This window comes from Anas platyrhynchos, chromosome 1, assembly GCF_047663525.1.
Source record: "Anas platyrhynchos isolate ZD024472 breed Pekin duck chromosome 1, IASCAAS_PekinDuck_T2T, whole genome shotgun sequence".
NCBI classification, from domain to species: Eukaryota; Metazoa; Chordata; class Aves; order Anseriformes; family Anatidae; genus Anas; species Anas platyrhynchos.
Genome location: NC_092587.1, coordinates 28400444 through 28425570, shown reverse-complemented (window position 1 = coordinate 28425570; position 25127 = coordinate 28400444). Strand labels below are relative to the sequence as shown.

Sequence of the window (25127 nt, the reverse complement as noted above, 5' to 3'; positions counted from 1 at the left end):
TAACATATGGGTCTATTTTCTATAGTAAAATAGACCACAGTAAAATTACATTCTTCATTCTTAAAGAAGTAAATTAGAAGTTTAGCTTCCGTAGGCAAGTAAAAGGGAATTGCTGGATTTCATTTTATTTATTTATTTATTTATTTTCTGGGGAAAAAAAAAAAAAAAAAAAAAAGAATACTAAAACATGAGGCTTTATACTTTCAGGATACACAGATACTTACCTTGGTTTGGCAATGGAGACACTCTGTAAAAGTCCCTACAGAATGTGCGTTGAGAATTAGCTTCCAGCAATGGAATCTGAATGCAAAGCTATCAAAGGAGGAACCTCCACCAGGTGCTGCATGAAGATACCAGAGGGTGATGGCAAGCAGGTGATTAAAGGAGGACTGGTTCTAGCAGGCCTGGAGCTGATGGCCCACTGCTCTGGCGAGGCAGAGAAAAACACTTGTGCTGAATACATTTCTTGAACTCAGTACAGGAAGAGTCAAGGAACAAACAGAGATGACTGCAAGTCTTGTAATTGTCTCTGAGGCATGACAGCAGTACTACTGATAAGGACGTGTGCACTTACTCCAAAGGAATGTGACAATAAACTACTTGTGCCCTGATGGGGACAGTGGGGTTTCACCATCTGGGAAAGAATCATTTTGAGCAGCTGGACTTGCTATCTTGAATATAGAAAATGGCCAAAAGATCCTCTGTGCATTACTTCTTAAAACAAAACAAAACGAAACAACAACAAAAAAAGCAGACGTAGGGCAGACTAAGACAGCTTCTTTTGACATTTCTGAAATATTTCAGCACCTCTCACTTTTCGTGAATAATTTTAGAAACAAAAGTCTAGATTCACAGACCAGGAGGAGAAATTACCCCTCTCTACCCAGTGCTCAGGTGGATGGGATATTGACTGAGGATGTGGGAGAACCAGTTCACATCCCTGCTCTGCCTGAAGCATTCTGAACCCACATCTTCACTAGGGGATGATACAGAGTGGAAGAGCTCTTCCTTCCTTCCTGAGGGAAGGGTGGCAGCAGTCTGTATTTTCTGTCTTTCTCCCCAGGAAAACCATGGAAGAAAAGTAACATAAAAACTTTCTGAAATGAGCAAATTAGCAGCGCTCTTCTTCCATCTCTGTTTCAGTGGCATTTTTGACAATCAAGTCTTCTCAGCCTGTTCATCCCTTCTATCTTCTAGTTGCTAGTTGTATGAAAAGGAACAAAAAAAAAAAAAAGACACATCATCAAAGAGAAGTAACCTTTCTAGATAACACTCTCCAGTGTGATGACATCATCGTAAAAGTCTCTAATGCAATGTAATCTGTAAAAATATTACCAAAAGCATGTAATGATTTTAATGGAATATTGAGACGCTGCAGTAATTTAAAAGGAATAAAAGGCTTCTTTGTTGATGGGGAACTGTTTTTGCTATGTGTACCCAAAGGGAAGACAAAGAGGCACCAACAGTATATTTGGTTTGCATTTAAGATTTTACTTATTAATTGTGGTGTCCTATAAGCCATGAAAAGCAGGTAATTTGATTTAAAAAGTGGAAATCACATCTCTGTTTTTGCACTGAGGCAATTATTAAGAGCTAGTCCATTATTACATTTCTCCAGACTACACATTTTGGCAATTTAGTAATTAGAATTACGTGGTAATTAAAACTGCTACCCCATAACAATAATTTTTGAACTATAGATCTGTGACTCCATTCCTGGAGACTGACACCTCTAAAAGTAAGTTTACATCAGCAGTTCCATTACTTAGTCCCCTGTGCTTTTTTAGTGGCAAACATAGGTTTGATAATGACTTCAGTTTGGATCTGAAGTCCCAATATTTACTGAAATCAAATTTTGCTTCTGGAAAACTGAGGGTTCTTCTATTAACGGACCAATTAAAGTTGCTCCCCAAGTAGCTGGAGACACCCTACTTAGAGAAGAAGACTGAAAAATCTGTCACATCTGCAGTCTCCTTATGGAGTCTAATTATCTGTTCTCAAGGCCACTAGAATTTGATACTGATAGGAGATTTCATTTAGATTTTATTTATTGAAATCACATCTTTTGCTTGCTAGCCTGTGTTGCAATAAGACAAGGATAATTTTAATAGCAGCCATCATTTCTGCATTCAGTGCCATTCCAGTCGGCAGACACCAAGCGTGTGTATGCATGGAAGGCAGCTGTTTCTTTGGACACAGGAAGGAAGAAGTTACGAATGCTTTAATCGCTTCAGTCTGACACTTGTTTAATAATACAGTGGGAATTAAATTCTGTGGAACTACTCAATTGCGTACTGAAAATGCAGCAAAGTACTTTATACCTCAGTTATTTTCAGTTTTATGTATAATGTAGAAGGGAAAACGATCCTTTAATACTGAGAATGGACTATGTGTTTTTCAAATAAAAGCTGTACTTTATCGTACAACTTCTTTGCGACATGAGCATTGCAAACATACGTAACACTCTATTAAAGATCATTAAATATAAACATAACTTATTGAAAAGGAATTCCAAATTCCTTTAAAAATCTGTGTTGTTGTTGTTTTTCATTGATTTTAGTCTAAGCACATTCTCCTATTATTTGGAAAGTATAAATTATTAAATGAAGACAGTCAATACAACGATTGCTTTAACAAAGACTACTAGCTACTCTTTCTAGACGGAGTTTCTTCCTAGCTGATTTCTTGCTGCCATGAAAGATTAACTCATAAAATCACTTTGATTTAGCAAGAGATGTCAAAACATCCAGCAGGTCTAACTGGTTTTCTTCCGATGTCAGTCAAAATAGTATGTGGTTTTAGCACTGATTCATGTTTCTGTCAGTTGCTCTGCATAAACTTGCTGAGTAATCAATTCAAACACAGCGACTTTACGAAAAGTTGGAGCTAGCAGGAAGGCTTTTATGTCTGATTATTGCTGTATCTAGGGAACCTGATAGCATTAAGTTCAGTTCCCGGCATACAAACCCCAATCTTCCCGTATGGGTCAGGTATGTACAGCTCCAGTTCAGTTCGCTGTACGTTGGGTCATTCTCAGCTTGGGAAATCCTGCGCTATCCCTGTAATCTTGTACTGCAGGTATGATAGCCTGACTCATAAACTAAGATGACCTCACTGTCTGATGGGAGTTGCAGGTGTTCAAAAGCACCCTGAGAAAGACTAAGGTCTGAGTGAATTTCTGAGACTCGGAAAAAAAAAAATCCATGAGGAGCTTCTGTGATGCTGCGGATAGGTCTGGGTATGCTGCGTCATTTCACTTTTCTCTTTCTTTTTCTTCCTGAGGGGGTGTGTGAGAAGATATTTTGGGTATCATTAGATATGACCTATAAAGGAAATATATTTCTGGTATGCGTAAACTATTCTTATCTATCCCAAAGATGGCCCAACTCCTTTTCATCTCTTCTGTCTCCTGAATACCGTCACATGGTTCATCTGGGCCCTTACTGAAGTTCAAGTCAGGTTTTCAGAAGGTGAGAGAACAACAACAAATTCTATTCATAGACCATCAAACAGAGCTGTATCTTCAGGATGGTATACTGCAGGTGGCATAAAGCACTTCGGGAGGAGCAAGGAATGCTAAAGCTCCTACTCTGTACAGCTTGGATATAGCTCATGCTTTAGTAGGGTAAGTCTGTCTTCAGTGACACTAATGTCTAAGGTATTGTCAATAAAATCTAAAGGGTTAGTACTTTACTAAAGGATCAGGAAAGGATTGGGACTTGGGAACCAAAAGAAAAATGGTAGAACAAATGAAACCACAAATAATAATGCTTTTCAGAAATTTAGGCAGTAAGTACATGAAGACTCGCAACAGTTTTCCCACATAAGCACCACAACTAAAGATTAGTTAGAAGAATGATTTCTCACTTCTTCTCCAGAACAGCTAATAAGCCAACTGTGACACAAGTACCATGAAGTGAGCATTCTCCACACTATGTTGTTGTGTTTTTTTTTTTTTTTTATGCAATTTTATCTCCTATTGTTATGGATTAAGAATGATCTGATAGCAGCTGCCCTGAGGTATGAACAAGATGACAGTCTGCCAAAGAGAGAGCAGTTTTGGAATGCTTATTTAAAGGTATGTAGAGTTGTGATAAAATTAAATAACTGTTTCAATTTGTTGAGCATGCACTGATAAAGTATTTTATTCAAAAACCAGGAAATTGGACAGCAAGGTGCTATAGCAGTTAATGGAAAGCATACATTTCATATCGATGTTCACATTGTAGTTAAGGAAATATTTCAGATTTCTTGCTAATAAACATTTCTGTAACCACTCTCTACATGTAAGGGTGTTCTTTGACATTAACCACCTTGTTAACTCCTAGAAAAACTTTATAAAAAATAAAATTCCATTGTTGAGTGCTATAATTATTGTTGGAATTTTCAGTGTTGTTAAAAGAATGAATTCTCACACATTGAAAACACTTCAAAAATAATTTAAACTGTGTGTTTGAACTATGTATAAATCATTACATTAAATGCAGGTTAAAAGTAGAATTTTCAAGTAGCAAGGAAGTATATAGGTATCTTCAAAAGCTCCTTCTTTCCCTTCCTACTGGACTTTGCATGTAGCTGGGACCACAGCAGAACCTATTCCTCAGCATCGCATGAGACCAGGGGTTGTGATGCTGAGATTTTTCAAACATCTTTCTCATTAGAGAAAGATGATACAACCAATGTTTTTATAATAAAAATATATATTTGGACTACTAACCTTTCTGTACCGGTCACCAATAAAAAGACATAATTTTAGAAGCCATAATGCCAACATGCTACAAGATGGGGAAGATTATTTGACAGCACACTGTAATGTAAGGAGGGTGTAAGAACCAGGGACAGAACTTCTACTTGCTGGATGTAAAAGGTGGATTTTGCTGAATGGCTCTTGGAAATCCAAATGAAATGGCTGCCAGCTCCTGGATCACATACTCAGTAGGTATGTAATTTCACATTATAAAGTTTAATATTTGCCTCTTGTGGAGTGTGACGAGATCAGCAAAATGCAGCATGAGCCTTATTGCAGGGCTTGACAGGTACTTGAAGCATCTATGTCCTTGATTTTTCAGAAGAATGGTCTCCTGAAGGCTTTTCTACATAAATAGAAACAGCCTTTTCGTAGAAGACATAGAAATAGTTTTGAAGCATCAAAAAAGGTAATTGTGGCCAATTTTCTTACATTACTCATGACCTTTCAAGCTCTAGAATTCATAAAGGTGAATTTTATCCATCATTACTTAAAGGTCCATGAACCAGAAAAAAAAATCGTGACCAAAATGCACTTTTAAAATAATTTTGAAGTGCTCTTTTTTTCTTTTCTTTTCTTTTCTTTTCTTTTCTTTTCTTTTCTTTTCTTTTCTTTTCTCTTCTCTTCTCTTCTCTTCTCTTCTCTTCTCTTCTCTTCTCTTCTCTTCTCTTCTCTTCTCTTCTCTTCTCTTCTCTTCTTCTTTTCTTGTTCTGAACAATACTTAAACTTGTCTGAAAAGGTACGAAGAAATCTTCAGTTTTAAAGTATTTCAGGTTATACTTCCCTTTAGTAAAAGGTTGCCTCCATTCTTTTGTCCTTCAAGCTGAAGTCAAAAGACCGATAGACAAATAGAAAGATCTAGCTGACCTTGCAATTGCTGGAAGGTTGTCTGTGTGTATTTTCACATGATTCACTTTTTCAGAAGAAGTTGCCTATAAACGTACCTGGATAAGACAAACAGAATTTTGTCAGTCCATGAAGGCTTATTCATAAGAGAAGTGGCCCAAATGAAAAAATGTGGAATAAATACTTTGACTTTGTTGGTAGTGTGGATACTGGTTATATTTAAATATAGCACTGGGAATTTCATCTTGTTCCCACTCCAGCACAAGGCATCCCATGGTTGCTTCTTGACAGATTCTTTTTCAGGCTACCCAGAAATCTCATTTATTAACATTGCTTAAGATGCCTGGGAATTACCTGGGATTCTCATGTGTTCATGTCTTCTACATGATGTTTTTCTGTAACTTTAGCCTGTAATTTTTGGCAGACCAGCAGTTACTGCCATAGCTGAATTAGCCTTACTGTGGAGACAGAAACCTCTGAACTAGGGGCACAAGTCCAGCTGTGAACTGCAGCTTCTGTAGCCACCCCAGCTTAACATGCCAGAGCCGTAAGAGAAGAATAAACATCCACAAAGAGAAAGAAGACAAATGGCTATTGTACTTTACATTCACACCTGGCTTATTTTGCAACGGCTTCTTCATACAGATGAATGGGACCCTGGCCAAATTTCTTTTGCTGGAGGAAGGAACCTTTTACTGCTGGCGATAGAATGGGTCTGTCTCCTTTAGTAGTTAAAAGGACTACATAAATGTTTCTGTGATGTGAATCTCCTCTGCCTGTGACTCTTCTGCGCTCGATGTTCTTTAAGTTACATCATTTAAAGCCTTTGGAGGACAGGAACTGGATTTCTTCCTGAAGAAGTTTAACTGGAAATTGCACACCGGTGATTTTTCTAACACACCCCAGAGGTAATTGGAACATGTAATCTTTGGGCTGTTGAGAAAGAATACAGAGGTTGATCCTGTTATTATTTTGAATTGTGCTCCAGCATCATTTCCTCTTTTATCCTGAATAAGAGAAATACTAACACAAAGGTGAGCTTTTAAAGCTCTCAATTGCTGAGACTTCTATAGAGGTGCTAGGGTTTACTTTTTTGCGGTCTGAAAAACTTGATGAGGTTTTTGAAACTGTAAAGAGAAAGACCTTCCAAAATACCTATGTCATTAGTATGGTGTAAAGGACTTCTAAAAGAGCTACCTAAATCTCAGTGAGTCATTTTTAAAGGGAATTTATTTTTAACAGAATTACCCTTTACATTCTCTCTACTCTAGGGTATATGCTTAGCAACTGTAATACTTGCTTTTCTGATATTTCAACTTACTATGCCATCTGTAAATGTCAGGAGACTCCTCTTCCTATAGAACCTGGCACCAAAATTAAGGCAACAAGCAAATGGATGTAGTCTGACGTCTTCTTGAGCTATTGCAGATTACTGAATTCACATGTGCTTGCTGGGATGTCTGTCATAATCAGCTATCACTTCTGACAGCAAATGCTTACAAGTCTAAATTTGAATCTCTTCAACTTCATGGTAAGGCTTGGGACAATAAGCTTAGTAAGTGGTTTGAGTTCACTACTACTCTGCATATACTCTTTTTACAATAGTTTTACAAACACTCAGTTGGCTCCAAACCAGTGTAATCTGTCGTTCCTCTAATATAAAAACAGTAATGGCCATTGGATCACATGTTGGCACCTGCTGTGTAAACATGCAAATCTTGCTTGATAAATGGGCAAAATAGCTGTGTAGTTTTGGAACTGGCTGTAATTCTAGCTGTAGGAATAGCAGTCAGTGTGATCAGAAGAATTACTTTCTCACATTAGTCCTTCACTGTTTCTTGTGTGATTTTATAATTTCACACAAGTTGAAGTCTGATGTAAATTTCTTCCTTAAACGTACACTTGCTGAATCCTTAAATAACAAGACCAGAACAGATTGAGAACAGAAGAGATTTGTATACCAAACAAAGCTGAAAATAAGCAGTTTTTCAATCTTATTAATTGGCACAATACTCCTTTTTTTTTTTTTTTTTGTCATTAATGGAATTGTGTTCAATGTGGTTATGTCTGCTATATAAACAATTCCCAAAGCTCAAAATGTGCATTACAGCCAATGTGCAAGACCCCACATTCAGGATCACGTAGTGGTGACAATGATGTATGGGAGGTATTCAACATTACAGTGGGCCCTACCTGGCTCCATCGCCTCTTATACTGGCACAGCATGTAAATCTTGCCTAGCTCTGTCTAGCATGTAGGTAGGTTATCAGCGTGGAATGGTAGCACTGTGCTGTAAATTAATAAAATTTGGACACCAATGCAAGGAAACATGAGACAAAGATCCATTAAGTGACTGTCACACACAATCTAGAAAATCTGACAGGTCTGTGCATAAACTGAGGATCACAGCTACAGCTGGATTGGGGCAGACTGGGCTCTAGGTAGACTATAACCCTAGGTCAAGTGCAATTCCCCTCTTCAGAACAGTCCTTTGGGATTATTTTTGGGGAAAAATCAATTCATTAATTTTACCTGGTTCAGACTTTAAATAATTTCTTAATAAAGAGCAAGACTGTGTTTTAGATGGTATATTCTTGGAGAACGTATGATATAATGCATCACCTCATGCCACAGGTAAACTGTCCTGTAAAACTGTCCTGTAGCAACTGTGCCTTAACCTAGTCCTGAACAGAACATCGCTTTTAAGAAAGGAGATTTCTTTAACAATATTCAAGTGGGAATTGAGTCTAACTACATCACTTTTTTTTTTTTTTTTTTTTTTTTTTTTTTTTAACTCAAGCAAATTGAGACATCTGTTTTCTGTCAAGTCACACACTTGTAGTCACTTGTGCACAGTTTACATGCTAAGGAAAAAAAATTACCCTTTGCATCATACGTGTGTTCTACTTTTTCAGAGGATCATTTATTGAAATCCGCAAATTCCTCTTGCCAGATGGTTTTAATGTAGACAAAAAACAAAGACACTTGTCTTTCAGCCACTCTGACACAGAGTAGCCTCTACTGCAGTGCCACAGAGATCCTGTAATTCCCACGAGACCATGCAAAATGTTGAGACAGCTCATTTCTGAATAGTGGAGAAAAATGCTACTGCCTGATGAGAGACCCTTAAGGCAGAGTAAGGTAATGAAGAACTGGACTGTAAGTCAGTTTTTTGTTCTTCACAGAATCACAGAATGGTTGAGGTTGGAAGAACCCTGTGGAGGCCATCTGGTTCAACACCCCTGCTCAGTCAGGACCACCTAAAGCCACTTGCCCACAAAAATGTCCAGTTGTGTCTTGAATATTTCCACAGATGGAGACTCCACAACTTGTCTTGGCAATCTGTTCCATTGCTCAGTCATCAGCACAGTAAAAAATATGAAAATAAAAAAAGCATTTCCTGATGTTCAGATGGAACCTCCTGTGTTTCAGTTTGTGCCCATTGCCTCTTGTTCTGTCACTGGGCACCACTGGAAAGAGCCTGGCTCCATCCTCTTTGCACCTTCCCTTCAAGTGTTCATATACGTTGATCAGATCCCTCTGAGCATCCTCTTGTCTAGGCTAAAAAGTCGCAGCTTTCTCAGCCTTTCCTCCCAGGAGAGGTGCTCCTGTACCTTCATCATCTTTGTGGCCCTTCACTGCACTCTCTCTGGTATGCCTGTGTCTGTCTTGTACTGGGTGTCCCAGAATTGGGCCCAGCACTACAGATGTGACTTCTTTAGTGACCAGTAGAGGGGAAGAATCATTTCCCTTGACCTGTGGGCAACACTTTGCCAGATGCATCCAAGAATGCTGTTAGCCTTCTTTGTGACAAGGGTGCACGAGCACTGGCTCATGCTCAACACGGTGTCCACCAAGATCCTAGGCCCTTTTCTGCCAGGCTGTTACTGTATGGTTCCTGGCTCCCAGTTCAAAATTTTAACTGCGAAATAATGCTTCCTAAATGAAGGCTGCATACCTTGAAATGGTAACTTTAGCCAAATATTGATTTTTTTTTTTTTAATTGACACGTTTTCTTATACATGATGGTACATGATCTGATGAATCACAGAAGAAAATATAAAATTAAAGCTTACACTAAATATGTCTTCTTGGATTTCACCAGATTGATTTTAAGTCTATAGGCTAAATAAAGATAATATCTATGAGACTGCTGTTTCACAAACATTGCTCGATTTATAATACTGAAACTGAATTGTAGCACTTGCAAATTTCCGGCAAGCAAAAAATGTAGATTTCTTGCAGGAGCCAATTACCAGTAAATGGGAAGTGACAAAGTAAATGCAGCACTTAGAGACAGAAAACATAACAGAGGAATAGAACATTGCTTTAAAGCTCACAATGTGTTTAAAATATGAAGAGATACTAGAAGCCTGGTCTGCATTCAGAAAAAGAGAGTACTGTAAACTGATTTTTAATATTTTCTAAGAATTTAAAAAATAGAAACTGAGAGGAGGAAAGGGGAACATTCCCCCGAGAGGGGAAATGCCAGGAATACATTTTAATCCAAGCAGCCAGTTAAGTGATCAATTAGACAACATAGCAAGGGCAAACGGATCAATGGTTCTATCCTCCAATGAAAACAAATGTGCTTACTTACCAGCATTTGCATCTTTGATTAGGATAAGCACAATATCCTTTCATATTGGTCAAAACCCAAAGTCTTGTTGATGTTGCCTCTTTTTTCCCCTAAACAATTACTTCTGTATTCACCTTTTTTCTCTTTACCTGACTTCTCGTAGAGACTAGATGTCAGAAAGGAGTCAACGGTTGACACCATGCAGCTCTCCTCAGAACATCTTGCAGTAGGAGATTCACTCACAGAACTCACTCTCCTTGACCCTGAAGTCACAGATTCAAATCTATTCTAATTGGAATTAAAAATAATTAATTTCTTGTGAATACAGTTCAGTAGCTTCTTGTGTGGTGAGGACAGTTCCTGGTGGACAAGTGCCTGTATAGCAGCAGCTCAAGCGCTAACAGCACCTGCAGGTTGATTTAGGAGTGGGAGGAGCCACCACATCCACTAGGACTAATCCACCACAGTCACAGGAAATCCTGTGATACACCTGTACCTCAGGAGGTTCTGCAAATCATCTCACTTCATGTGCAACAGTAAAAGTTTGCTACATGTAAAATAAAACTGAACTAGGTGTGAAGTAGAAAGTCAGAAAGCATAAAAAAAGATCAGACTTCTTAGGAAGGACGGTTTCAGCATGCAATAGAAGTATCTCTTGCATTATCAAAGGACTTAATTCTCTGAAATAAAGGAGGAAGACCTCAGGAAAAGGGAATTGCACTGCCACTTGCTGAACCACTTCCATAATGTGGTCAAAAAGGATCCATTCTCAGGGTATGAACCTGGAAGCTTCCACCAACCCTACATGTAATATTAAGTCACCTGCTTCTTTTTCTGGTGAATTCCACAGGAAACTCTCAGTCATAAAGCCTGTGCAGTGTAGAAATCTTTTTAGCCTTGAGCTGTGGAAAGCAGGATTGAGCTGTGCAAAGTAGGCATAAAATGCTCTCATTCTGCCTGGTGTACAAGTAGGCAGTAACATGCTGTATTCAATAACGACAAGAAAAAACAGGTATGTTGCTCCCAAGCTTGAGAAATCGTGGGAATGCTTCTTAAATTATACTTCTTGTGAAACAGAACTTGTTTCAAAAACAAGCTGGTGTGATTGGTGATGATGATGATATACCCTACAACACATTAACCCCCCTCAGAATCTTATTGGGCCATTAGTTTACCCCAGGGAAGAAAACCAGCTGGAGCCACAGCTGCACTGGCAGCAGATGTCACATCCATAATGCTCATTGCCGTTAGGTGTAAGACCTATGAAAAAAAGTATCTATTCACATGGAGTAGCAAGACGGTAGTATAGGGCTGTCTGAGCTACAGAGGCCAGCTTTTGGTCTCTCTAGCTGAAGGCCATATTAAATGCAACTCAGCTTCCTGGGCCTAATAAAAGTAATGGTAACTTTAGCTGAGGCATAAAACCATTGGTTTTGCATAACACAAGTCAAAGTTTCAAAAAATAAAGTAAAAAAAAAATATTCATTTTCAAGATTTTGTCTTCCTATTAGTTTGGAAGAGCATAAACAGCATTCTTTGGGCATACAGCATTGTGAAAATGCATGCCACTCCAAGTGAAAAATGCTGTCAGTCAGTGCCTCAGCGCTGGCATGCAGTTGCAATATATAGTCATTGGACAAAAATAAGCTTATTGCAAAATCATCCTAAATTCCATGTTCTGCTCCTCACATGAAAAAAAAAAAAGAAAGAAAAAGAAAAAAGAAAAAAAAAAAAGTGTTTGTTTAATCTTTAGCTTTGGTTTGCAAATTAGAAGTCACAAAGAAAACTACATTTTTTATTTTGTGTGTGTGTGTGTGTGTGGAACTTACCTGGCAGAGAAGTGCAAGAGTACATATCATAAATTTTCTTGCTGGAAATATGTGGGTGTAAAGGTTAATGGCATGCAGCAGCACTCTGAGTTCTGGGAAGAAAGGTCTGAGACTCAGCTCGCTGCAATTCAGAGCAGCTGTGGGGTGTGAGTGCTGGCATTCCCTCAACCTGCTTTCACGTCTCAGGGTTTTTAGCTGCTTTGCAAACTCACAGTTTCAGTGATCGCTGTCCTCAGCTGTCCTTAGCTTTATGTCTTATTGACAAAGCAGCTAGGAAGAAACCAGGCTCCCTGTTTCTGTCCGCAGCCGTATGGCCCAGGTCAGGGCTCAGAAGGCAAATCGGCTCGGCACTGACAGGAGCAGTATGCGAAGAGTTCATCACTCGCTGTGAGTCACCCGCCCAAGCTGCCAGAGAGAAAAAGATCTTTTGTATTTTCTGCCTGCTCCTGGCTCTTGTTGCTGTTGGGAGACAGGAAAAACAAGGCATTCATTGACTCTATTTTTATTTTTAGACGTGTTTTCTCCTCTTCCGTTATTCAGTACTTGATGTCTAAAAAGCAGTGAGATGCAACTGACTTTCCTGCTAATTTCAGACAAAGTAGTGTGTGAAAAGAACTTGTGGTCATCATCTGCCCCATCTTCTGCTTCAAGGAAAACTCTTCTGATACTAAATGAGACCAGCAATGGCTTTGTCTAGGCCAGTCTGGAAAGCCTCTGAAGATGAAGGTCCCGTTGCCTCTCAGTAGTAACTGCGAGGTAACACAACTAGGAAGAGGAGCTGACCATTGGCTTTCCTTTTTCACAAGTTTACTGCTTGGTAGGACTGCAAACTTCAAAAGTGAGACTTGAGTAAACTGTCTTTCAAATCATGGAGCCAATTTTGCAGCAGTTAACCTTGTTGATGCAAAATAAATAACGCTGTAGCGTGTTGTGTGGTTTTTGTTTTATGTTGATGATTTTCATGGAGCATAAAGTTTTAGAATGATATCAACTAAGAATCTCATCCTGCTCTGCTTTATGCAGAAGTTTCTAGAGGTCTTGACTGCAGAGATGTAATTTAAAATGTAACTTCAGCATGCTCCCACATTCTGAATTAAGTATCTTAGAACTAGACCTTGACATGGACAAGAAAATGCCCACTTGCCACCAACAAAGGGTTTTCCAGCTTTCAGTGGATATTCAAGGAGAAGATGGAGATTGTAGAGTAGTGCTTCAGAGAGGTGTTTAAAAAGGAAAGGCGCTAGAGCAGATGGGATTATAACAAAGAAGCAACTCTTGGTTCCACCCTCAGGTTTAATGAGTGGTAGATATACACCAAGTGTGTACACCTACCTTTCTATAATAGGTCTGGAGCCTCTGACACAGTTTTTTGTTTTCTTCTCATTTTCTTCTCAGCCCACAGCAAAGCTTTTTTTGAAAAGTCATTATAGTAGGATTGGTGTGAGGTGGGAGTAAATATGCTTGTTTGCAGTGTGACTAGGGAGGATGGAGTTAGGAAAGTAGAAGAATTTTCTGTTGGATTGTCTGAATTCTCAAAATTCTGGGTAAGGTCTCACTGAGAGAGTTATTTTTATTTAAGGTCAGTTTGTTAATCATAAATTTTAAAATGCAGTAATGCAGAGAAAGACCTGAGGGTGATGGACAAATGAGACAGGAGTTCACAATGTGATGAAGTGGCAAAAAATGTGTACCTTACCATATGTATAAAAACAGTATGCCTTTTTGGGATAGGAAAATAATTCTGCTTCATGCAGCTTCCCTTACACTTGGGAATACCGTGTCCAGGTCTGAAAATTTGATGGAATCCTAGACAGCTGACAGCAATCCTAAGGTTTTAGGAAATCACTCCTGTGGAGCTAACAAAGGAATTTAAGTCCAGAAGGAAAAAGCTGAGGCTTTGAGCAACTCCTCAGCCTGGAATAACCAATGTTACTTCAGTCATGAGACAATTGCTGTTATAAAGAAAAGGGCATGTCCTGAACTCAAAATAGGTGCCCTACTATTTAATTCCAATTGAGCTTTTTGTGATTTACCCTGTTTCATGAATGACCTATGTACCACTATGGGCCAGTGACATATTTACTGCATCACAGAAAATTGTCAGATGCATCAAAATCAGGTTGGTGGCAGGCACTAGGCTCCTCTATATAAGCTTGTCTGCCAGCACTTTTTAAAAGTACAAGTTACCCTGTCTTTTCCAGAATTTTACTGTCTATGTGTTACTCCTGTAAATGGAAGATACATGTTTCTTTCCATGTATAGCCATGCACAGAAATATCAGTCAGAAATATTTGTGATTTATCTAAAACGTTGGATCTAAAACAAGTGTTAGTAGACTGGTAGGTTACTACAGACCAACTATGCTATTGCAAGGTATCTGTTCATTATCTTAGTTTGGTAAGACATGAGTATATATGATATAATTAATTAGGAGTTCCCGGTTTGGATGTATCTACTAACTGCCATTGCAAACAGCTTTAAAGTTTTCACAAGTCACTTGTTTTTTACAGTGCTTTTAGTACGTAGTGCATAAAAATGCTGGATTTGTTGATAAAGTGAGCTACTCCCAGCCCCGAACATAATTCTTTTATTTAAGTATGTGTATGAGTTATTTAATCTCCATATTTTTCCAACTACCTTGCAACTATATTACAAATTTGGGAAAAGCAGACTCTTAACCTAGCCCGATCTCTATCCTTGGATATTACATCTCTAACTTATCTCCTGTAGATAGCAACATCTTGGATGTCAAATACCACCAGCATGTCAGGTACCTTTTGATGCTGTTTTAATGCATGAGTAGAGGCTGAGTGGCTAATGCCAAGAAAAAATGACGTTCTTTAATTTGCTTGGTATGATAACCCAAGAGGAGACAAAATGGCTGAAAGAGTTGATAAGTGAAAATAAAATCTTCTGCTTCTAGGCATAAGTAGTTACTAAGTAATTATCTTTTATTATATATCCAATGCCAGAGTTAAAAGACAATATTATACAGGTGATGATATTATACAATATATATATATGACAAAAGCAGCATGTTTCTACAAAGCTGAAAAAAAAAGTTGAAAAGCTGAACAAATTTTCAGTAGCTGACTGCTTCTTCTTCGGAGGTATTTTTTCATAGAAAACAAATATTTGTGAACATGATTCTAAACTTTCTTTTATATTATTTGTAGAGAGAAGAAACATTAAGTTAGGCTAGATGTATCTGAGCTTTACTGCCATCCTTTTCCCAGCATTTCATCTGTTGCACACAAGGTACAATAAAGCCAGGGATAATGTCATGACATCCATTTCTAGTGATGTGAGTGGGAGCTTGCAAAAAATGAAGAGTGCTGCTGCTGTTCAGTGTTTTGTGCCCTTGAGGTGCCTTTCTATCTCTGCTGATGAGACCCAGACAGTGGTGCCTTTTATAATGCAAGTTGGGCTGATCTCCTGACTTCTTCAGTGCTGTCACAAATATGTCTCATCAAGTAAAGAAATTTCCATGAACCCATGTGACCTGTCCTACCTTCACAGTCCTACCTCTCACTGCAAAATAAATATAATATTATGTTCAAGATCACCTTCCTCTTCATTAATGGACATTTTATGGTATGCATCTGGGTTAAGACAGCAGCTGTCATCTCAGGTACAATGAACCTGACTATCTCACCTGAAGAGTTGATGCGTGAGGCAGAGCTCTTCTGGAGACTGATTCAGGATCACTTCTGATCTCATTACTTTCTGTGCCAGGTAAAAGAAGAACTCGAGGCCTGTCTTCATGTATAAAAATACACGTACTTGATGATGAACGAACGCATATGCAATTCTCAGGTAAAGTAGGATGGGCTCTGTATGTGACAAATACTGTTTTCCTTCCTTCCTTCCTTCCTTCCTTCCTTCCTTCCTTCCTTCCTTCCTTCCTTCCTTCCTTCCTTCCTTCCTTCCTTCCTTCCTTCCTTCCTTCCTTCCTTCCTTCCTTCCTTCCTTCCTTCCTTCCTTCCTTCCTTCCTTCCTTCCTTCCTTCCTTCCTTCTTTCCTTCCCTCTCTGCCTCCCTCCCTCCTTCCCTCCCTCCTTCCTTCCCTTCTTCCCTCCTTTCTTTGGTTTGAAAGCATTCATTGTGTGGCATGAAAATTGGCATAGAAACCTGAATGGTGCTGCACAGCTAGGACTAACGTTAATGCAAATTATTTTTTTAAAAGCCTGGTTCAGGCCTGAAGTAAAGGTTTTATACATGCGTATGTACAAAGATCTTCTATATATGTAGATGTATTTTTTCCCTTTTCAATATTTGCATCAGGAGAGAGAAGACCTTGTGAGATCCCTGTGCCCTAGAAGGCCAATTCACATCAGTACTGTGTGAGGAATGCAAGGTTCTACTTCTTTGGCTTGGTGCCTTTTCTGATGTATTTTTTTCCTGAACATTAGCCCAATAGTAATTTGTTGTCCTTTGGCACAAATGGTTTGCCAATAATTGGAGCTTCTGTCTTCTCCCTATTGACAGCAGAATTTGATCTTCCTTGGGTGTTTATTTGTTGCAACTTCGCTTATTTCCTGCAACACACCATAGAAATGGACTCCCATGACCAACTTTTTAGCTGATTATTGCCAAGTCTGACTTTCGCACTGGTCCTGCACAACAGCAAGCATTTTATCTGCTCAGTACAATTTGTGACACTTGCTGAGTTGCTTTTAGCCCTTTCAGTTCTCTCCGCCTCTAATAACAGAGCAAAAAACACATTTACCTCAGCCCATGGCCTTGCAATCAAATGAGGAATCAGAGAAGACTATTGACCTAACTGGCTTAACTGCTTACTGTACAGGCTTTAACCTTGGGCAGGAGTTTCTGTTTCAGGTGTCATCACACATGGGAATAGTTAATTACTCCTTCCTTCAGTCTGAATGAGAGGTACTTACCAGACCTGTGTGAGTAATGGATTTTGTTGTGGGGCAAGCATAAAAATCAGATGTAAAATTGTTTGGATTTATTCCACATTAAATGTATCATTCTGACTTGAAAAGAAAATTTAATTTTGGAATGGAATGTTTTAATTAAAAAAGCATTAAAATTGTTCACTTAATTCAATCTAATTGTAATTCCTTCCAGATTTGTATTTGCTCAGCATAAATTCTGATCTCTGAAAATGTCTTCCACCTCTAGTGTTCAATATATCTGTTTACTTTAACTGTACTGGTAAATTAGTAGCAGCCTTTTATATTAAGACTAACAGTAGACTTTGGGGGACCATAGCTTGGAAGTGTCTTTTTCTGTTGGAGGTTAATTTTCAAAGCCATTTTTATTATGGGGGTTTGTTTTCAGGTTTCTCTTTTCATGGACTGCTCTCTCAAAATACTGAACAGAGCAGAAAGCTGTCTAATGCTCTTTTCCCAACACTTTATCCAAATGTGAAGGTCCTCATGTTTTCCTTTACTTCTATTTATCTGCTTACATTAGCGGCTCATCTTCTCTTACCACATGCTCAGACTTACTCCAGACCATGTTCAATATCATAGTCATTTTTGAATCATTGTTAATTTCTGCCCCGGTCCTAGACCTACTTTTACATATATGTATTTAGTAAAGCTCTTCATAATCCTCTTACCCATTTGCCCAGCATTGCTAACACAGAATACTTTTTTGATGTTCTTGCTCTTCCTGAAGTCCTTGAAATTCACTTCCTGAAATATAGGCATTTACAGCTGAAAAGAGATCTCATCTTATGCCAAGAAAACTATGATAATTGTTTCTTTAATTGTTTCTTTAATTCTTCAGCAAGGTGGATTCTCCTGTCCTTGAAATCTTTGACTTCAGGATCATAAAACTGTAGCCTAAGTAATTTAGTCTTTTCAAAGCTTTATGCCATCTTTGACTCATGACTCCGGAAAAACACGCAGTTGGAGGACTGATGTCTAGTGCCAACTTTCACAAATTTTCATGGAAAGATATGATTTTTAGATGTCTTGATAGATTATAGGGCTGTCTTGTGCAGTTAGGGCCTGTGATGATTTGGTTATGTTTACTGTTTTCTGTTTTCTGTTGATGGCTTATCAAGGGAGCCACAAAGATTTTTGATATGCTGGTGAACTTCCTGTATTTTGCTTTTTGAAGCTTTACATTGTTTCTCTTTTTGTGAATGGTATGGCTATATACTCTGAAGATTTAACTGGTACCTCTGCTTATGCACTCAGCAAGATAGGGTTTGGGTCACTTTGCATGTTAAATTCTGTATAATCTTAATGTACTCTATAAACAACTCATAATCTAAAAAGAATTGAGATGTATAACATTGATGTATAATTCATGCTTTCGTTTATACAGGGTGCAATATGCACATACTAGCAGCTTCCTCTGGGGCCTGCAAGCTGAACTGAAAATTGTTTTGACTTGTGTTCAGTGTAGTGTATAGAATAGTAATTTTACAAGATATATCTTAATTGTCAGAGGAAGAAGTGAATTACTATCCAAAGTAGAAAGTAGGACAAGAAATCTGTGTCATGTCACAGTCATTAGTCCAATCAGAATATGAGCAAAGGGGAGGAACCATGTAAGTGTTAACCTTGTCAGACATAAAGGAGAACAACCTCAAAATCGAGATTAATCTCATAGCGATTATTTAAATATTATGAATATCTTCTTTCATCAAGTGTTGTCAAATCTTAAGAGTGCTGTCTTACAAAATACATTAAAAGGAGGGATTCTAATGGATGACTGGTTGGCAAAAAGAAGGAATAAAATTGTTTTGTATTGAAATCCTAATAATTTAGTCCTCAATTCCATGGAGCTAATGTGAGAAACAAATTACAATCCTTTCCTAGACTATGTGATACTTTTCCTAGGTTGCTTAGCATGAAGGATGCCTATATTATACCCATATTTGATTAATCAGGTCTTATGATTTTGAAAGTACATTAGGAGTGGGCACAAAGAGTTAACAGGAAGAATAAATGGTACTGTTGTAGGAAAAAACAAAAATGAAAATAAAAACAAAAAACTTGTAAATGCTTTGGGGACTTTTTATTTCTGGTTTATTTCTGGTTTATCTGTGTGTGTGGATTTTATTTATTTGTGTTGATTTTCCTTCCCATCTTCCCCTCCCTTTTTTTTTAATAATCTCCTTTCTGAAAAGGATTTCATTTTCTTGGCTCTTTTCCTTTCTTAATTAATTTTGCAAACTTTTTCTTCTTGTCCTCTTTTTGGTTTTGCCTTTCCACTGTAGTTACTTTAACTTGAAATGCCCTTGTCTCTGTTGTGTTGCCCCTTCAAGGTTGGACATTACCGTGATTTCTTTCTTTCCACTGCTCAATATTTGTAACAATTTAGAAATACTTCACTGATTTCCACTATGATTCACACCTTATCCATCAATGCTAAAGTCAGTGGAACTGTATAGGGTATGTATGACAGGGATTTACTCTATTTACACTGTGCTGTAATTATCACATCAGCACGATGCGGGCAGATACCTGTTTTATAGATGAGGACAGTAGGACAGGAATTTCATTGCTTCAAGTCAGGGGCAGGATCCAGCCAGAACTGGGCTTGGCACACAGCTCCCCATTATTTATCTATCAGTCTTTATTCCTTTAGTCTGAATGGTGTCTTACCCTCTCCTGGCCATGACAGAGGTTGTATACAGTTGCAAGCAGCTCCTGGCAGCTTTAGCAGGGAGCATGTGGTGGCACTAACAGCCCTGGAAATTTCCACATTTGGTTAAAGCTGCATCCAAGAAAGCAGAGAAGCTGTAGCCATCCAGATACCCTTCCAGCCCTGCCAGGTTGCGTGCAAGAAAAATAAAATGACAAATTTTCCAGAGTTGAAATGTCTTTGTTGAATACAGAACATTATGAAGATACAATAGTGTGCTTGAAGGGAATTTCAACATTTCCAGCAACTCAACAGCACGAGAGCAATTGGATCCCAAGGACGAGCTCTGGAAGGGGCTGTGTGGCTTGGGGAGGCTTTAAGACATCAACCTCCTCTTGTGCGTGTATGGATGCAGCCGTGCTAATGCCACAGGCAGCAGCCAGGTTTCCTACGTTGAGCAACGGAGAGCAAAAGAACGTATCTGAGTGCTTTGGAGATGCGTCTCCGGGGAGGTTTTGTCCCAGTTCTGCTTCTTGTCATTCTGGGTCATGTGAGCACAACCATTACAGTGAGCAAGGTGATAGTGTTTAAGAAAAAAGATCCCCTTGTATACTTTTCAAAAGGGTTTCTTTTGACCACACGCTTTCTTCCTCCTGCTCACGACAGCACTGGCAGCATGAGACTACTGGTATTAGATAGATACGTTAGTACCGTGCATTAATTTTAATGAGATGGTGAATTTAGGGCAGCATATGACTACAGTAATTTAGATGAATTTTGAGATCTGAACCTCCTTGCTGGAGCCCTCTTTGAGGCTGTCACTGTGCCCGTGTTAGTCAAACGCACCCAGACTAAACCCAGACCTGTGCTGGCTCCTGTCCAGCCATGTCAGCTCTGTGTCCTACACACTTCTGCCTCTGGGGCAAGCACGGGGGAGGTAAATGCAGATCTGCCCATGCTTGTCAAAGCAGGAACAGTCTAAGTGAGCCCCTTGTTGGACAAACTGTCCTTTAAAACCTACGCTGAGACTGATCCACAAACTGGTCCAAAGGGGGCATCTGAGTCATCTCCCCTTGATGGTGGATTGTAAAAACATGCATTTCATAGCTATAAATAAAATTCAAACAAAATAAATTCACCCCCCTGTCTCATAAAGGAAACAGTTTCTGTGTAAAATGAGGCACAGCACAGCAATAAAACAAAAGAGAGCAGGGAGCACTACTTGGCGTGATGGACATAGATGCTACGATCAGTCAGATCAGCTGCTCATCTGGGTCCTGCGGGCACCACTGAGGAGGAGATGTTGTAGGAGGTTTTAGAAATCTTTGAAACTTTTATCCTGAAATGTGTTTTCAGAGGATTTCTGAAGACTTGGCAGACTTTTATACTGAAATCCACTTGTGCATGAAGGAGGCAGGGAAAAAAAAAAGCTACATGAACGTGAGACAGAACCATAGAAACACTGCTCACAGAGTTAGGAAAGGGGAGGAAATAAACCCTAGGAGCAGTGATAGAGCAGAGGGGTTCAAGAATTTAGCATGGGAAGAATGCTAAATAGGGGTAGAGCTGGTATTAAATCATCACTTGTCATCTGCCTCTGTCACCAGGAGGGCAGCAGGATGCCAGCCCTTGGCTGCCCAAGGTGCCCTGCAGGGATGCTGCGGACCAGTGGAGGAGTGGGCAGGTGGCAGAGTGCCACGTTTCTTCCCTCTCCTCCCCTGTGCTGCCTGTGATCTCTGCAGTGAGGGCTCAGCCAGCCCTGCACAGTGCTCACACCCCGACTTGGCTTTTGTCATGGTCTGCAGCCAGGATAAGGACCCCAGCACCTGGGGAGGCTTTGGTATGGTATTTTTCCACTGTTTGCAGCTCTGTCTCCAGTTGCAGTTTTTGGGCACTCTCTTGCCCCTTTCGTGATCCCTCGTTCCTCCCCGCAGAGTGATGTGAAATACTGTCAAGCAGAAAAGCACTTTATACCCACTTTACCCAGATGTAGTGACTGCACGAAGTCCACAGAAGCAGAGAACAAGTACACCGTGTTCTGAAAAGTAATTAGTCACTGTATGCGAAATATCAGTGAAGCCTTTGAGGGAGAAATTGCTAAATGAATCAGTCTTGAAAAAGTACACCCTTTTAATCAAGTGGATTTAAAAATCAATCTGGTTCATCTGGTGCAAATCTCTAATGTAGATTTCTGTTAATCCTTTTAACCCTTGTCTATATCAATTTTGCTTGTGTCAGTAAGTTACTGACTGAGAGCAGATATAATAAAGGGCTTAGCACCCATGTATTAAGTGCTCCAGTGCCCAAATCCTGAGTGTTTGGTACCTACAGTAAAATGCAGACAAACAGTAAATCATACAGGCTCCCTAGACAGAGAATGGGATGAATTAATGGCCTGAGAGAGGTTTTGGACCAGCCCTTGCACAACAGGAATCTCCTCCATGTTAGAGGCAGGGATGTTGAGCACAAGGGTGTATTTGGGTGTTTGTCCCTTTTGGGAGCTTTTGTGCCACCTCTGTGAAAGTGCAGGACTCACATAGTGCAGGTCCATCTCTGTGAACCTGCATCAAAAGCTCAACCTTTTTTTGTATGTCTTCATTAAGTTTTCAGGGAATAGGGTGTCTGGATGGTGCTTTGGAGACACCTGCATTTCGCCATGTACTACACTGATGTCCCTGTGCCTTATCCTACACTGCCTTTTGGAGGCAAAGAGGCTAAGAATTTTGTTTTAATGTGGCCTCGAGTTTCTTTCTTGGACAGAGCCTTGTCCATGCAGATTTTTGGAGCTGCCCTTTCACACATCTTTTCATGTTGTGTTTCCTATATGTGAAGTCAAGCCCCATCCCTGTTTCTGGCAGCCAAGAGGAATAGAGTGTGCAGGAAAGGAAACACAGATTGCTGCTACCTGATCTCTTGTTCTTCATGGATGTGTCTGAAGTGCACTGTCAGGAAAAAGAGGTAGGGTTGAAAGGAAAGAAGACAAGAACAAGGTCAAACTCACACTACATGAGGCAGATCTGCAGAATTTCTGGGTCAGAATGGGTGCAGCATCCAAGTGCCGAGCTGAGCAGTTTATGGGATAAACAATTACACAGCGTTTGGCCTTCGAGGAGAAAGTATAATTCGTTTGGTAGTAGGCATGCACTACCTGACCTCAACAAAGCAGTCCGAATTGTGTTTTCGTCAATCTCACGATGGGTTTTGCTAAGAAGCCTGCTTGGAGAAAGCTAGGTTAGGCTGATGTCTAATTGAGTTACCTGAGTCTAATTCTGTTGTCATAATTGCCCAGGGGAAGCAGAAAGGGCTGGTTACCAATTAAGATTTTAATGTTTTTAATTTAAGAGAGTTTGAAGGGTATATGTTGTCTAAGAAATCTATCTAATTGATAGGAAAACAAGTTAAATATTGTACTGCCTCAAACTCTAGCTGTGTTCTCTGTCCAGGGAGTTCAGTTTCCTATTTTTACATTTGAAAGGTCAGGTCTTCACAGCCTGCGGGAGGTCTGGAATAGCCATGTCATGTGAAGCTGAAATCCTAGCTGCAGCTCTGCCTCCCTACAATGAGGGCCCAAGTGATGAATGGGGAGACACCCTTTTCTGCAGAAGAACAGCTGTAACTCATGTTTCAGACTGGTGTGACATCAGTGTTTCGGTCTTCCAAAGATCTGGCTGAAGTCTTCTGGCACAAAGGTTAACAGCAAAAGAAAACAACCTACCAGAAATGAACAGTAAGGACCAAAAGATTGGGTTTTGCTTCACTGCTCCTTGCTGATCTGAGATCCTAGCAATCCAATGAGAAATACTATGCAAAATGCTTGCTACGAGCCTGCATCCTGTTCGTCTTTGTGAACAGCAGCTCACAACAGAACTGAAATACAGAGAACTGCGTAGTTACACAGAGCACAGCTAAAATCTGGCAACCCTCTCCCCTCTGACAGATGCAGGCTGGTAATGAACTCAATGGTTGCTCTAAGATAACACCCACGATGTAAGCAATAATGGAAAAAAATAATTAAATATTAAGCAATCTCCTATTAATTCTTTTTAAAAATTCTCTTAAACTTTTTACGTGAGAGAGAGCATTTTGAACATTTTGAATGACTGCTGAGGTTGTAAACTTATCTCTGAAGTTATATAAGGTGCAATTAGCCTATTAGATTGTTTGCTGCCTGCGCTAGCTTTCCAGATGCTAAGGCTCACTCCAGTAAGCTAGCATTGACTTCCTAAGGAGCAAAATGGCAATTTAGAAGAGAAGCTATGGAGTTCAGTTTCCCAGAGTCTTACATAGTGCAGGTTCATCTTTGTGATCCAGAGGACTCTGCTCGTGTGACCCGAAGGGCAGACCGTCATCTACCCATCTTCAAGAGCAAGGCCATGGTATCAAAGCAGAACTCCGCTTCCTTGATGGGATCTTTGAAGCCTCAGTGGAGGAGAAGGTGAAGCTTCCTTCTCTCCTTCTGAAGAAAATCCAGCACAGCATGGCTCTCTAGAAGTGACATATATAAACATAGAGAAATGAAACATGATTTTATGGAATGTGCTGCCCTTGGGGAGTTCCTGTTTCTGCTGAGTGACCTTATTTGTCACTGAAGTTTTAATTGTAAAGCTGCGCTCTGCTTTTGATGATGCTTTCCTTGACTGCAGGTGGAGAAGTCTTGTGCCGCCTCCTCTGCCACTTCAGTCCTGCTGTAGTAACTTGTACAAGCAGAAATTGGTACCTCCTTGATGTTCATGTAAAAGCATACACAACATGAAAACAATTGAGAAAACAGTGAGTAAAGATGGGATGAGGCTTTAGCTCTCCAATTTGTTATGAAGCTCATTTAGGCTATATTTGTACTGTTTTGGTGGTCACATTCTGCAAAGATAACAAATTAGCTAGTACGAGTGGCTGTCAAAATAGAGATTAACTGAATATTGCAAAATATTGGTGAAACAATACTAAATCCTTGTCTTGACGTAGGCAAATTTGTTGTCTGATTTATGACAGTGCAATCAAGTTGAAAAAAAGCCCAATAATGACATAACCAACCTACTGAAACAATTCAATACTGGTTTAATGTAGAAATACTTTGATTGTTCAAAATAATTCTTTGGGTTACATTTACACCTGCAGACTTAAGGCTGTTTGAGCTATGTTTGCTTGTGCATAGTGGTGCAAGTTTTATACAGGTCTGGAAAACAGATCCTAGTTTGACCTGGATCCAGACTTCAGAGGCTATCCTTTCAATTAACAGCCAAAGCACATTAACAGCCTTTGGAAATTCAACTAGCTGCCCACTGCAATCATAAGCACTCAAAGTTTGCTTTGAATAGGATATTTATACACCAATAAGATACATATTATTTCTGTGCTTTTCATAGCTTCGTACAGGAGGAGAGTGATGCAGCAGGATACTCTGTTCAGACTGGAGTGCTAATGTTCATGACAATGTAGCACATGCTTAGAAAATACTGAAATCTGACGATTAGAGTGGTAGCAGGTAAGTACCTTGGAGTCACTTGCTTTGTGGGGATTCACTTTCATTTAAGCACCAAGGTTTCTTGCACAGTTGCCTC

The 25127-nt window shown here is 39.5% G+C and overlaps 2 long non-coding RNA genes across 2 annotated transcripts; one reads left to right on the top strand and one right to left on the bottom strand.

The window, feature by feature from the left end:
* Nucleotides 1-5303: 5303 nt before the first annotated feature.
* On the bottom strand, nucleotides 5304-11956 carry LOC140001610 (uncharacterized). The gene is made up of 2 exons (XR_011807015.1): nucleotides 10194-11956; nucleotides 5304-6526 (listed from the first exon to the last, which is right to left on the bottom strand). It is a non-coding gene; the product is annotated as an uncharacterized lncRNA (long non-coding RNA).
* A 159-nt stretch (nucleotides 11957-12115) lies between these two features.
* LOC110354835 (uncharacterized) lies at nucleotides 12116-12930 on the top strand. Its single transcript, XR_002407059.4, has 2 exons — nucleotides 12116-12388; nucleotides 12514-12930. It is a non-coding gene; the product is annotated as an uncharacterized lncRNA (long non-coding RNA).
* The last annotated feature ends 12197 nt before the right edge of the window (nucleotides 12931-25127 follow it).